Source organism: Zeugodacus cucurbitae, chromosome 2 (genome assembly GCF_028554725.1).
Source record: "Zeugodacus cucurbitae isolate PBARC_wt_2022May chromosome 2, idZeuCucr1.2, whole genome shotgun sequence".
NCBI lineage: Eukaryota > Metazoa > Arthropoda > Insecta > Diptera > Tephritidae > Zeugodacus > Zeugodacus cucurbitae.
The window spans coordinates 13,502,959-13,516,475 of record NC_071667.1 but is presented as its reverse complement, the minus strand read 5'-3'; the positions used below and the strand labels follow the sequence as shown (position 1 = coordinate 13,516,475).

At 32.8% G+C, this 13,517-nt stretch overlaps 2 non-coding genes across 2 annotated transcripts; both read left to right on the top strand.

Annotated features, from left to right (window-relative positions):
* The first annotated feature begins 265 nt into the window (after window positions 1–265).
* Trnat-agu (transfer RNA threonine (anticodon AGU)) lies at window positions 266–339 on the top strand. The gene has a single exon. It is a non-coding gene; the product is annotated as a tRNA-Thr (tRNA).
* A 10,935-nt stretch (window positions 340–11,274) lies between these two features.
* On the top strand, window positions 11,275–11,381 carry LOC128920043 (U6 spliceosomal RNA). The gene has a single exon (XR_008470162.1). It is a non-coding gene; the product is annotated as a U6 spliceosomal RNA (small nuclear RNA).
* Window positions 11,382–13,517: the final 2,136 nt, after the last annotated feature.

Below are 13,517 nucleotides of genomic sequence, written 5' to 3'. Positions count from 1 at the left end.
TTACTTTCGAAAAACACCAAACGGAAGCTTAGTGAGTTCTCATGGCTCTCAAAGTGATCCAAAAATTTACCTTCTCCCATATGAAAATACAGACTTATAAATAAATATTTGATCATTTGTGCTTTTTATTTACTCAGATGTCACTCTTATCTCACTATAAATTTATTTATTGTTGTAAGTTTAAATGACTTATTCATATGGTAAAGATACAGCTAGTGCGTAATGCTGTTTGTGCGTTCGTTAATCGGTCGATGCTCGTCAATATGGCGCCGTGGCTTAGTTGGTTAAAGCGCCTGTCTAGTAAACAGGAGATCGTGAGTTCGAATCTCGCCGGGGCCTATTGTTAAGAACACTTGACAATGTCTGATAGTACTTTTTTTAAGTTATTTTATAAGAACGATAGTAAAAAAAAAAAAAAAAAAACGAAACAAAAAACCGGCTTTTAATAAGGAAAGTAGACAATTTCAAAGAAAACAGCATAATACTGTCAAAAATAATTGAGTGTAAAAGGTTTTCCTCCTCAAAGGTTTCATTGATTATGCCAGTCTATTATATTTATACCAGTTGAATGTTTTGTTCGTCTCTCTTTGCAAGATTCAAGATAAACCGTTAAACGTATAATCATGGGAAAGAAACAAAATGTTTTCTGCAATTTTTTTATTTGCTTTTTTGATAGTTTATACTTTCAAAAATATCCTATAAAAGCGGTATAAAGGTCGTATCTTGAACAGTTTTTGAATGACAGCTTTCCAAAGAGCGACCGTTCGCAGGTATACACCTCTATAGTTAGAACTTTAAACGCGTTATTTGTAACACCTAAAACTAAAAGTGTTAGATATAGAGTCATATATACCAAAGTGATCAGGGTGACGAAAACCAAAAACACATAGTGTCATAACTATGTCATAAATAAAGTTATAAAAGTAACATTTGGAATAAAGAATCGCACTAGGAAGAGTCATATTTGGATGTAATTTTTTGTGGAAGTGTGAGTGGCCCCGCCCACAAATCGGTTATTTATATTAAACTCGCAAACCAATAAAGCTATATAAATCAAACTTTCTGCAGTCGGTTCTCTTACATACCCCACCACACACCATGAAAATAGTCGAAATCGGATAATAACCACTCCCACCTCCCATACAAAGGTTAGGTTGAAAATTACTAAAAGTGGGTTAACTCACTAACGAAAGACGTCAGGAACACTAAATTTTGTAGAAGAAATAGCAGAAGGGCACTCAGATTTTTTACAAAATGGAAAATGGGCTTGGCAACGCTCACTTATTGGTCAAAAACCATATCTCAGGAACTTCTCGACCGATTCCAATGAAATTCGGTATATAATATTTTCTTGACACCCTGATAACACGGATAAAAAATGGGCGAAATCGGTTCACAACCACGACTACTCTCCTTATAACTCAATTTTGAATTCCATCTTATACCTTCACTTTATAATGTAAAAATAAGGAAGCAATGAAGATAGCGGAATAAAACTTAACACAAATAGTGCATATCATCTCTGGCTTCACTTGTGAAAAAATTGTCGAAAACGGACTATAACTTTTCAAGGCCCCAGATATCGAATATGTTAAACTCAGCGCTTAAGGATAAATTTTAACCGAAAATATGGGTAAAACTCTTAGATAATTTAATATAATTCAGAGGAAATTGTTTTCTTCTAAAAGTGTGTCTCTGTTCCAAAAATTATTAAAATCGGGTCATACCATCTCCATATACCTAATTATAGGTTTTACAAAAATACGGTGGGCTTTATTCCGCATATATGTATTGGTTAATATGTAAGACATCTTAGCAAAATTAAGTGAGCGTATAGTCTTGGATATAATGTACCTTGCTGGTGAAAATTAATGAAATCGGTTCAGGAATTACCTCAGCCCTCATATACTATATAAGACGATTTTCGTTATGCTGAATTTATGGTTTACATACAATGTTATCTTAATAAAATTTCTTCAATAAATTACGGGAGTATAAAATGTTCGGTTGCACCCGAACTTAGCCTTTCCTTACTTGTTTTTCAATATTTTTGTACTAGAAAATCTTAAAATATAGCTGATAATATATCTTATTAAGTCCAAAACAAAATTTCGAAACATTCGATCGAGTACTTTAAAAAATTCACGATAATCGCCTAATTATACATGGGTTACATTGGTATAGCCACTTAACACCATAATTATTCAGCTTTTCCTTGTGATAATTATATAAAGCGCTTCATAATTTTCAACAAAATTTACAAGCATTCAAAATTCGCTTATAGTTCTGCGACAACAATTACAAACTTTTACCGTTATTATCACCACATTGTATAACTGTTTAACTATTGCTACATTTTTACACGCCACTATCTACGTTGTCCTTATACACATTAAACTTTTAGCGCCAGTAGACATAGTAAACGAGTGAACTCGCGTAAAAACAAAAGAACGAAAATTTCAACTATTTAACAATAAGCGCAAATACCAAGAAAATTGTGTGCAATGTTCTTCGTCGCATTTTCTACAGTTTACCGCGTCAAGCTGGCAAGTTGGGTGGGTATATTAAGTTTTGTTTGGCAGTTTAATGAATAATGATTACAAAAGAGCGCTTTCATTTAGCTCATAATGAGTTCATGAATTTATGCTGGAAAATGTAAAATTGCGGACCAAGCTGATGCTGAAGGTCCATAGATGAATTATAGAGCACAGAGCACAGGGTTTAATGTAAGCCTTCGACTAATGTGTCAAAGCATGTAGTTGTAATTAAACTGGCATTGTCTTAGTGTGAGTCTTTATGGTTTTCAATTAATTTTATTATTTCAAGATAAATAACTATTTTGAAAAAATAATTTGAATGATGATAATTGGAATGATATTTCCGAAGAATATTTGAAAGTTAAACTTTGCATTTGTAGATGGGAAGTATATTTTTGACAGAGGCAGCAGTGACTGTGAATCGACCTATAAATTAGTTCCTTATATAAAATGTCTTACAAATTCATCTTTAAGGTCGCATTAGAGATTAAGTTCAAATTACAAAAATATATATCGTATATTTAGACGTTGGTACCTGATTATCCAACTTTCAATAGAGATATTAAATAATAAAAATATCCCAGAATTCACAATAGATGCAGTCACCCACGTATGATAGCTTTAAAGTGCCTTCAATTTGTTGGTTTAGTTGTTGAATATTACATCAACGTTGTCGACGTGCTACTTGGCCTTTATACCCTCCCTGTCAAAGTGATTGACTTCTCATCGATACAATAGTGCTCAATATGAAGGCTTAATTTCCTAACTTTAAAGTATAACAAAAAGGTTTACACAAACTTGTGGGTATTATTTACAAAAACTGAGTGCTGAGCTTTAGAGTGCTAAGGACATGAATGCACTTTAAAAAAGTTAGGCGACGAAGTTTAAATGAGCAAATATTTCTGGGGCACAGGGTACCCACAATATGCGCCAACTACCGTGAGATAAGCCTCCTTAACATCACTTATAAGGTTCTATCGAGCGTACTGTGTGAAAGACTAAGGCCCACCGTCAACAAACTGATTGGACCTTCTCAGTGTGGGTTTGGAGCTGGAAAATTAACAACTGACCAAATATTCACCATGCGCCAAATCTTGGAGAAGACCCGTGAAAAGAGGATCGAGACACACCACCTTTTTGTCGATTTCAAAGCTGCTTTCGACAGCACGAAAAGGAGCTGCTTTTATGCCGCGATGTCTGAATTTGGTATCCCCGCAAAACTAATACGTCTGTGTAAGCTGACGTTGAGCAACACCAAAAGCTCCGTCAGGATCGGGAAGGACCTCTCCGACCCATTCGATACCAAACGTGGTTTCAGACAAGGTGAGTCGCTATCGTGTGACTTATTTAACCTGATGCTGGAAAAAATAGTACGAACCGCAGAGCTAAACAGAGAAGGTACAATTTTCTGTAAGAATGTATAGCTACTGGCGTACGCCGATGATATTGATATCATTGGAAACAGCAAACGCGCCGTTAGTTCTGCTTTTTCCCGCCTGTATAAGGAAGCGAAGCGAATGGGTCTGGTGGTGAACGAGGACAAGACGAAATATCTCTTGTCTTCAAGCAAACAGTCAGCGCATTCATGACTTGGCTCCCACGTCACTGTTGACAGTCATTACTTTGAAGTTGTAGATAATTTCATTTATCTGGAAACCAGCATTAACAGCAATAACAATGTCAGCCTGGAAATTCAACGCAGAATCATTCTTGCTACTTTGGACTAAGTAGGCAATTGAAAAGTAAAGTCCTCTCTCGACGAACAAAAACTAAGCTCTACAAGTCTCTCATCATTCCCGTCCTTGTTTATGGTGCAGAAGCGTGTACGATGCCAACATCCGATGAGACGGCACTAGGAGTTTTCGAGAGAAAGGTTTTGTGAAATATTTATGGTCCCTTAAACATTGGCAACGGCGAATACCGCAGACGATGGAACGATGAGCTGTACGATTTATACGACGACATTGACATAGTTCAGCGAATAAAAAGATAGCGGCTACGCTGACTAGGTCAAGTTGTTCGAATGAACGAAAATGCTCCAGCTCTGAAAGAGTTCGATGCAGTACCCGCTGGTGGAAGCCTAGGAAGAGGGAGACCTTCCCTCCGATGGAAGGACCAGGTGGAGAAGGACCTGTCTTCATTTTGTGTTATCAATTGGAGCCAAACTACCAAAAGGAGAGATGCCTGGTGCGCTGTTGTGGACTCGTCTATAACCGCGTAAGCGGGGTCTACCCCAGTTAAGAAGAAGAAGTAGGGTACTTTGTTTACAAATTAAAAAGTAAAAAACAGTGAGGAGCCGTGTTCCATTTGCCATTATTTATTATTTACGAACGATATAAAGGAGACAATGGACCTCGGTATGTTTTATGTTATGATGTTATAGGATTATAATATGGTCTACTGTGTTTCACATAGTTAAACTATCGATTTGTTATGGAGAAGTCAATAAATATACTCTTAGAGATCATATGCTTCTAATATTATATTTTAGTAGTGCTGGAACTATTCTTTAAAACTTTATAAATTTCATCTTGGAATTTCTCATTATGCGCGTATATGAATAATAGTGCCCTAAGCCAATGAGCCACTGTAAGAAGCTAGAATATAAATTTAACTTTCACTTTTATATTTTAAATAAATTGCGGAATTTTACAAGATTGTACTTTCAATTTGATGCCTGACTATAACGAATTTAATAATCTGTAAACACATTTTCGATGATTTCAAATATTTTTATTTCAAATCAAATTGAATTTCGATTGACTCACAGTGTTATTTAATACTAAAGAAACTACTTCACCTAATTAACTACTTGGAAATCAAGTCAACTTGCTGTCTGACTTGCTCGTTTTGACTTTAAGTCTCAATGAAACTTGATTGGAACTTTTATGCTTTAATACTTCAATATTTTTTACTCAATTTAATTCACATTTCTTTGCGCCATATACTACACCACCGTTCATAACTACCATTATTCATTCTGACAACCACAAAAACAATACGGCTAAGACATGCAAAGCAAAAAAAAAACAATATTTCCCAGTCGCTGTAAAGAATGCGTAGAGATATGTGTTTGTGTGCGAAGAATGGAAGTCAACGCGTTGACTTGGCCAATATTAACAGTGATTTCAATCAATTTTACCTCGCACAGCACCTGACACAGCTGTCATAGGCAACTGACTAAGAAAAAAACGAATGAAGCAACGGCAAAATGGCCAGCTCAGCAAATAATCGCATTCGTTGAAGCGTCGCAGCTAAAACAATGTCCTGACACAGCAGCAAGCGCGATGAGCGCACTATGTAGCAAGGAACAACAGTCAAACGCTTGATTACCAATGCTCAGTCATCCAGCTGGCTGCATAATAATTTCATTTTCATATTTTTTAATGCTTTCTTTCTTCTTCATTGTTTGTATGGAGTGAAGAGAACTGTAAAACATATCTGTAAATTTCTACAGAAGTGTATGGTAAGTGTAGGTTATGTATTTTTTTAATAAACTAAGACTTTATACTCGGTTCTTTATCAATGCTTTTTACATCATTTGCTTTTAAGCTTCTTATCAAAGAATAGTTTTTCTTTATATTTATATTTCAATATTCGTTTCTTCTCCATCTTACCAACTAACATACGAAGAAATCAATCTAACCTATCTGAAAACCGACTATTTTTTCTGAGAGCTCGTACACATTTCTCAAACATATAACTGTAAACATTCGAAAGATCATGAGTAGTAAGTACCACCAACATTCTACAGATGACAAAATTCGAAAATGAACTAGATCCTTATATTATTATGAGTCCAAGACTCTAACTTCGAATGTTATTACAATAAGCCTTAGAAAAAACGACTCAACTTGAAAACATCGGAGTTTAAACTTTCTGAAACTACTGAATTATTGAACCTTCCGATATTTGAGATAATTTCGGATCCCTATACTTAGTATAGGATAATTTCGGATCTTAGTATACATATTTTATGTCTACGGATACACATAACCACTACTTAAGCATTTAAGAATATTAAAGAAAAGAAATCGAATATGAAAGCAGTTTCACATACAGTACAAAGTGAATCTTAAATCTAAAGTATTTTCTTCCCCACACAAGCACATAGTTACCAGATGACCGTTTTGCTACCACTCACTGCCAGCAGGTGAAAGGCATTCAAAAACGTTGTCCATTTGTAAGGGGTCTTGCAGTCGTAACCTTATTTTCATTGCAGTTAATTACAATCCCGGTACGGTATATGTATGCACATACATTTTCATACTCGTACATCACAGCAAGTGTCCATAAAAGTTCCGTAAAACTTTTAAAATCCATTTTACATGCAATGTCAGGCAAGGCACTGCAAGGAATTTCACGGTAAACAACAACAACGATTAAGACAAGGAAGCTACTGCGCTCGTAGCACGCATATTTCATGCAACAACAACAACAACAGCAGCAGCAACTCGAATGAAAGACACCGCTTAAAAATGCATACAGAACGCATGAACGAGTATTTTTGCAACTATTTAAGCGCTGGTAGCTTCATTTGCACGCATGCCATGTAAGCACCGTTCAAAAGTGGAATTGCATTCATAAAAGATATATGAATAGCGATAATTAAAGTTTAAGCTTCACTACACCAATTGAATTGCTGAATGGCCCCAACACCGCTGTAAAACGCTTACGTTCACGGTTATGGTTGTTGGTTCCCTACGTCGGCGTTTCAGTGTACCTCACAAAATTGTATTTAACAAAAAGCTCCATTTGGCGCCGTGTCCATTCTAGGGTGCTGTGCTGCGCCGTGCACAGCCAAGAAAATGTCACAAAGGCCATATCAATTTTACTTTACCTACACTCTTTGTTGTCTGTATTTGTGGGTATAAGGGTACAGTGTGTGCCAAAAGATTGAGTTCTTAGGGTTTAAATAATCAGATTGTAGATTGGGTAGAGAGTTGTCTTCTATAATTTCACCACCTGTTAAGTATAAAAGATATATTGCCAATAAAAATGAACCCAAGACCGCATTTTTGATGGCTTTGATGGGATGATTTAAGTCGATAGAAGAATTTAAAAATATCGCATACTAAGTTAGAAGTTAGAATAAAAAAACGAAACTGCTTATTATCCTAAACAAATAATGTATATTATTTTGCACTCTACATTTGGAAAGATTATGGGCAGGGACCGTAACTCTTATGACTTTTATCAAAAAAATCAAAAAATAAGAGTTGTTTTTGATTTTTATATATTTAGATCAAAAATAAAAATTATTTTTTTTTAGATCAAAAAATAAGAATTATTTTTGATTTTTATATTTTTAAATCAATAATAAAAATTAATTCAAAATTTTTATTTATCTATTTATGCCGTATGTATTACAATATGCTGCATCATTCCAATTTTTATATGTCACAAATTTTGAATTGATTTTTATTATGGATTTAAAAATATATAAATCAAAAATAATTCTTATTTTTTGATCTAAAAAAATAAAAATCAAAAATAACTTTTATTTGTGATCTAAATATATAAAAATCAAAATTTAAAAATCATACAATATTTCGCATATAGTTCACCTAAAAATCATGATGGTGTAATCAACACTTTTCTACGATGTTCCTCTATGTATGATTTTTTTTATTAAAAATTGTAAAATAACTCTTATTTCCGGTCCCTGATTATGGGCTATTTTCAAAACAAAGCAATACTCCAATACGCTAATCGCCTAAATGTATACTACGGAAACAAGTTCTAAAGCAAACAAGCAGAATACTAATTTTTTGAGATTTTCGAATAGCGAAAGAAGTATTTCTACTTAGAATAGACGATGACTATCTAAAAAGAAAAATATCTTTATAACAAAATGACTCAGGGCATTCACTGTTTTTTGAAATCGAAACTAATATAATTATTTTTTAAAGCTCAAAGTACGTAGTATAAATTCATTTGTATACAAATTGTGATTCTATACTGTTCAAGCTGAATTAAAATGTATAGAAGAATATATGTATGTATATGGAATAAAAATATTTACTGTCCATTTTAATATTGAATTTCTCTCTAAACAAGTACAAAATATAAAGAGATACTTTGTCAGCAGCTACTTGAAAAAGTCCAGTGAGGCCGTTTCTTTGCTGTATCCATTCCTTTCAATAAGCTTCGCAGCAGACAGTTCGGAGACGTTGAAAGGAATGTTGTTGTGAGTGCCGTACGTTTTTTGTATAATTTTTCAATGATATTGACTCAATATTGTTTGATTGAATTAAAAGCAACATTTTGTTGTTGCACGCACGTGTGTTGTTGTTGTTTTTTTTTTTAGTTTATGGCTTTTTGACCACGACAACCTATTGACTTATTATGGCTTTGTGGACCTCACTTGACTTATGAAATTAAAGATAAAATGCTTTATTATAAAAAGGAAAAAAATAAGAGATTGATTAAATACTCATTTAATTTTACAAAATTTGTTTAACATTTTTCACATTTTTTCACTCACTTTCTGTAAAGAAGGTCCAATAATCTCATCATCCTCATCATTTCAGCTCTTTTAGCGATTTATTTGATTAAATTCTATTCAACTTAAAGCTAATAAGTTGTTGGTATTTACTTTGTCTTTATGAGCAGAGGTTGTGAGATCATTTTTCGGTAAAACTCAGAATTATATCTTGTGCTTAAAGCATTTCAAATATATACCCTTAAAATACTCCTCATTAAAAAAAATTAATCATTGTAGTATTAAAATTGCACACCTTGACTTTCAAAAGTATTTACTATTTTCCCGCACAAAATTTATTTACTACTTGTGTTGTGTGTACTTGACTTAATTGAGTTTCTAAAACAAATCAATTAACACCATTTTCAAGGTGTCAAATTCAGATTAGTAAAAAGGCAAAAACTTCAACCAAATATTCTATTTATTTATGTAAATATGTAAATATTTTATATTTTATATTTTGTGTTGCTTTCACCGCAAAATTTATTTCAATGTGACCACCGACCCTGTGAAAGATGCTGAATAAATTACAAATTCATACGTACAAAGGAGCCCTTGTGTTGATAATAAATCAAAAGAAATTTAAATGAAATAGTGTAGCAGCTGCTAACCTGTCTCGATAGTACCTTATCACGCACACATCTATATATATATATGTATATGGATATACATTGGTCTATACTATGATGTAAATGTTGTTACTACGCCTAAAAGTATATTTGGTTTAAAATCTGATTGTTCGTTTATAAAGGGAAATTTGCAGCCAAATAACATAATAAAGGGTGTCTTAAGATATGTAGAGATTTAGAATTTTTTTTTATTTTTTATTCGCCTTGACAATCGATCGATCAATCCAGTAATTGTCGGGATGAAAATTGCCACAAAATGCATTCTTGAAATTTCAACATCATCTTATTATCAAGTCAGTGACGGCACTATATCTGGTATCGCAAAAAACCAAAATCGGTCTATGTGTGGCTCTTTGGCCTACCAGATAAACCTAACCTAACCTATTATCATGTCAAATACCAACCATCACTAATAACATATCCACCTAAATGTCTACTGGGTGATTTCAACTAATCAAAGAACACTTTAAAACATCCTGAAGGCTATCAGTTGGTTTCCGTCTTCAAATCAAAAACAGAACTCAAAGATTCAAGCCATGAACTTTTTCATGACCACCTATTATGGTTATTGTTGTGTAGTTATGTATATATACACGTAAGGCAAAGAGTTAGTTTAGGACGCTCAGTAAAAGCCACAGCAATCAACAACACCACCAAAGATTCGTATATGCAGCTTCTTACCAAATTCAAATCCATAATAGAAGTGTAAATCGAAAATGCCAATATTTTACGATTGTAAGCAAACAATTTACATACATACATATGCAAGTATGTTTCATTGTTCAAGCAAATACGAGATTTTAGCTTTTGTATGTCGAGAGTCAAGGGTGGCGTTGAGTGAGGCAAGGATTAACCACTTGTATTTACAAGTGTTTCACTTGTCTTAACATACGTCCATACATACATGATATGTATGTGATTTGTATGGTAGGCTTATAACCACATTTATGTAGATATGTATTTATTTGTTTATATTTGATTGCGTTCGAAGGTCTTAAGCCTTGTTTCCTGCCAACATGCCGCAATTGAAGATTGATGACAGAGATTAAGGCATTGTGCATTGCCTATTTGTTTAAAATATTCAAAATTGTTTATTTAGTATTTGTGTGCATTTGAAGGGTTTTTGTTTTCTGGTTTTACTTCAGTTAAATATTTATTTATGTTTGTGTTTGTTTTCGTTTTTAATTTTTATTTTATATAATAACTTGATAAATGGTAAAGAGATTGCACTGCAGATGTCATTTTGCTTGATTGGATTGCTTACTGTGAAGAAAACAAATTGCTTTATGCTTGTATTCCGGTTGTAATAAGAATATTTTATGAAAAACTTCCTTTTATATTTTTTTTTTTATTTTTTAGTTCATTTTATTTTTTTTTTTTTAAGCAAAAAAAGTGAAGATATAAAAAAAAAGTGCGTACAGGGAGCTCGCAATGTCACGATCAATAAATGCTTTTCCACTCTCTATTTCGTTCTCTCTCTCTCTCTCTCTCATTCTCACTCTATCAACACTCCCTCAAACCTTTGAATACGCATAATTCGTTCGTTGCTGTCTGAGTCGCGTAATTCACAGTTGCATTTTTTTACAACTATTGTTATAAGTACTAACGATTCTTTTACACATTTGTTCTTGCTTCGGCAGAACATATACTAAAATTGGAACGATACAGAGAAGATTAGCATGGCCCCTGCGCAAGGATGACACGCAAAATCGTGAAGCGTTCCACATTTTTTTGTAAAAATTTTCCTTAAAATTATTTTTAAAAAATATTGTATTTCACAGTGACACATATTTTTTTGAATTCATATTATATATAAATATGGTTTTTATACCTAAAGCATGTTCTTTTCATATTCTCCACCCTTTCTTATGTCAAATGGTGAAATTTAGACAATTTTAAGCATAATAAAAGAGTCCATACATGAGTTGATTCAATTTTCGCAGTAAAACTTTTGCTCTATGTAATACAAATATATTTTTGATTGCTACAATTTGAACAAAACTAACAAGCGCCTTTTATAACTCACCTGTATATATAAATCTAATTTTACTTCGTGTGAAATAAACCTGTGTAAATAAAAAAATGGCAGGAAAGATTTTGATTTTTTTATCGCATGATATTTTTATTGGCAAAAATTGTTGTACAAATAATAGCACTTTGACGCACATACTTATACTTACGAGTATGTTTGTGTGTATGTAGGAATATTTTATTTTTGCGCAAATATTTGTTCGTTCAACATCCTGTTGGAGCTAATTTTTCTTGATTACATGTATCATGCTACAAATGCAAAAAATTATTATACAAAATGGTTTATATGCTCATTTAGACAGTAGAAATTGTAAAATTACATGAGAAAGAAGTTAAATGGTACATTAGGGTAGCACTTAGCATTTGATATTATTTTTTTGTTTGGTGCATAGTCAATGATTTTTCTGATGAACCTGAAGGTTTTGTACTTTATTATTACGTACCTGATATTTTTGATACGTATTTTTTAGAGAAATTATTAAGACTATTTTGATTTACCCGAATTTTTTTTTATTATAATTAGTAGAAAATTAGCAGAATTTGTGGTTTTAGATATAATAAAAAAAATTACAATTACTAGTGAATGTTAGTCTACTGTTAGTCCCTCCACAACTACAATAAGTTCTATGTTTGCTCCAATTTTTTCGTAACGCATGCGATTAATAAAAATAAATGTTTTAACATTGAACTAATGAAGGCATAACATAGGCATTAATAGAGTTCAAAGCGTATGTAAATCCTGGATAACCGATAGGCGGATATTGTTTTTATTGCTGTATTGGATATTGTTTATTGTGACACTAACTCATAATAGGTATAATATTCTACAGAGAAACGCCAGTTCTGGCCGTAATGGTTTTTCTTTTTTACTTCGGTATACTGTAACTCCGAAAAGACACCCTGTAAAGACTAGCTATTTTACTTACAGCTACTTTTAACCTCATACTTCTACTTTTTATTGAGTATATGAAAAGACATTTGATTCGACTTTGATAGCACCTTTTTCAACTTTTTACAAATGTTTATTTATTTATTTACAAGAATATTGAAGCTATAACTAAATTATAGAACAATATATTAAGTTAAAGCTATGGCATCTGGGGCCTTAAGCTAATATGTATGTGAGGATATATAGTAGTGCAGTTAATTTAGGTGGGATGGAACATATTAGCGTGAGTGAAAGATGTGTTTCTATTTATTTAACCCTTTCAGTGCCAAAACAAATAATAATGAATGGAAAGAAAAAAGAAGGCCAAATTTAATATACTCTACGCTCATTTAACTGAAATGTGAAACTTTTTCGCCCATAAACTCGGTCATATATTGCCATATACATACATATGTATATGTTCGTACCTTCATTTTTTATGCTCCAAACTGGTGAAATGATTTGGGCATGTGTGCACCGTATTTTCCTGCAAGAACTACATTGTCACACATTTATAACGGCATAGTGGCAAACTGCAAAAGGTCAAGTATAATCAAAGTTACACATACATGCATACAAATGTACACACTTTAACGGCCATTTACCGAAGTTTATATACCATTTAAGGCATTTGAGCTGTTGCTGTGATATAAAAAAAAAAAATTATATTTCAACAGAACTGGTTATGAAGGATACAGTTTATGCACAAATTTAAGTTGTTGATGTTCTGTAGACCAAAGATCCTTTTATGAAAAGCTTTAAACGAGACCACCAATATTTTCTAACAGATTTAAGTTCTTTGTTTTATGGAACATTTAGGTTATGTTTTTGGAGAAATCAGACAAAGGTGTTATGGCACAGTTGATAACGTCTTCTTTTTTGGAGCAATCATTGCAATAAAAACCACA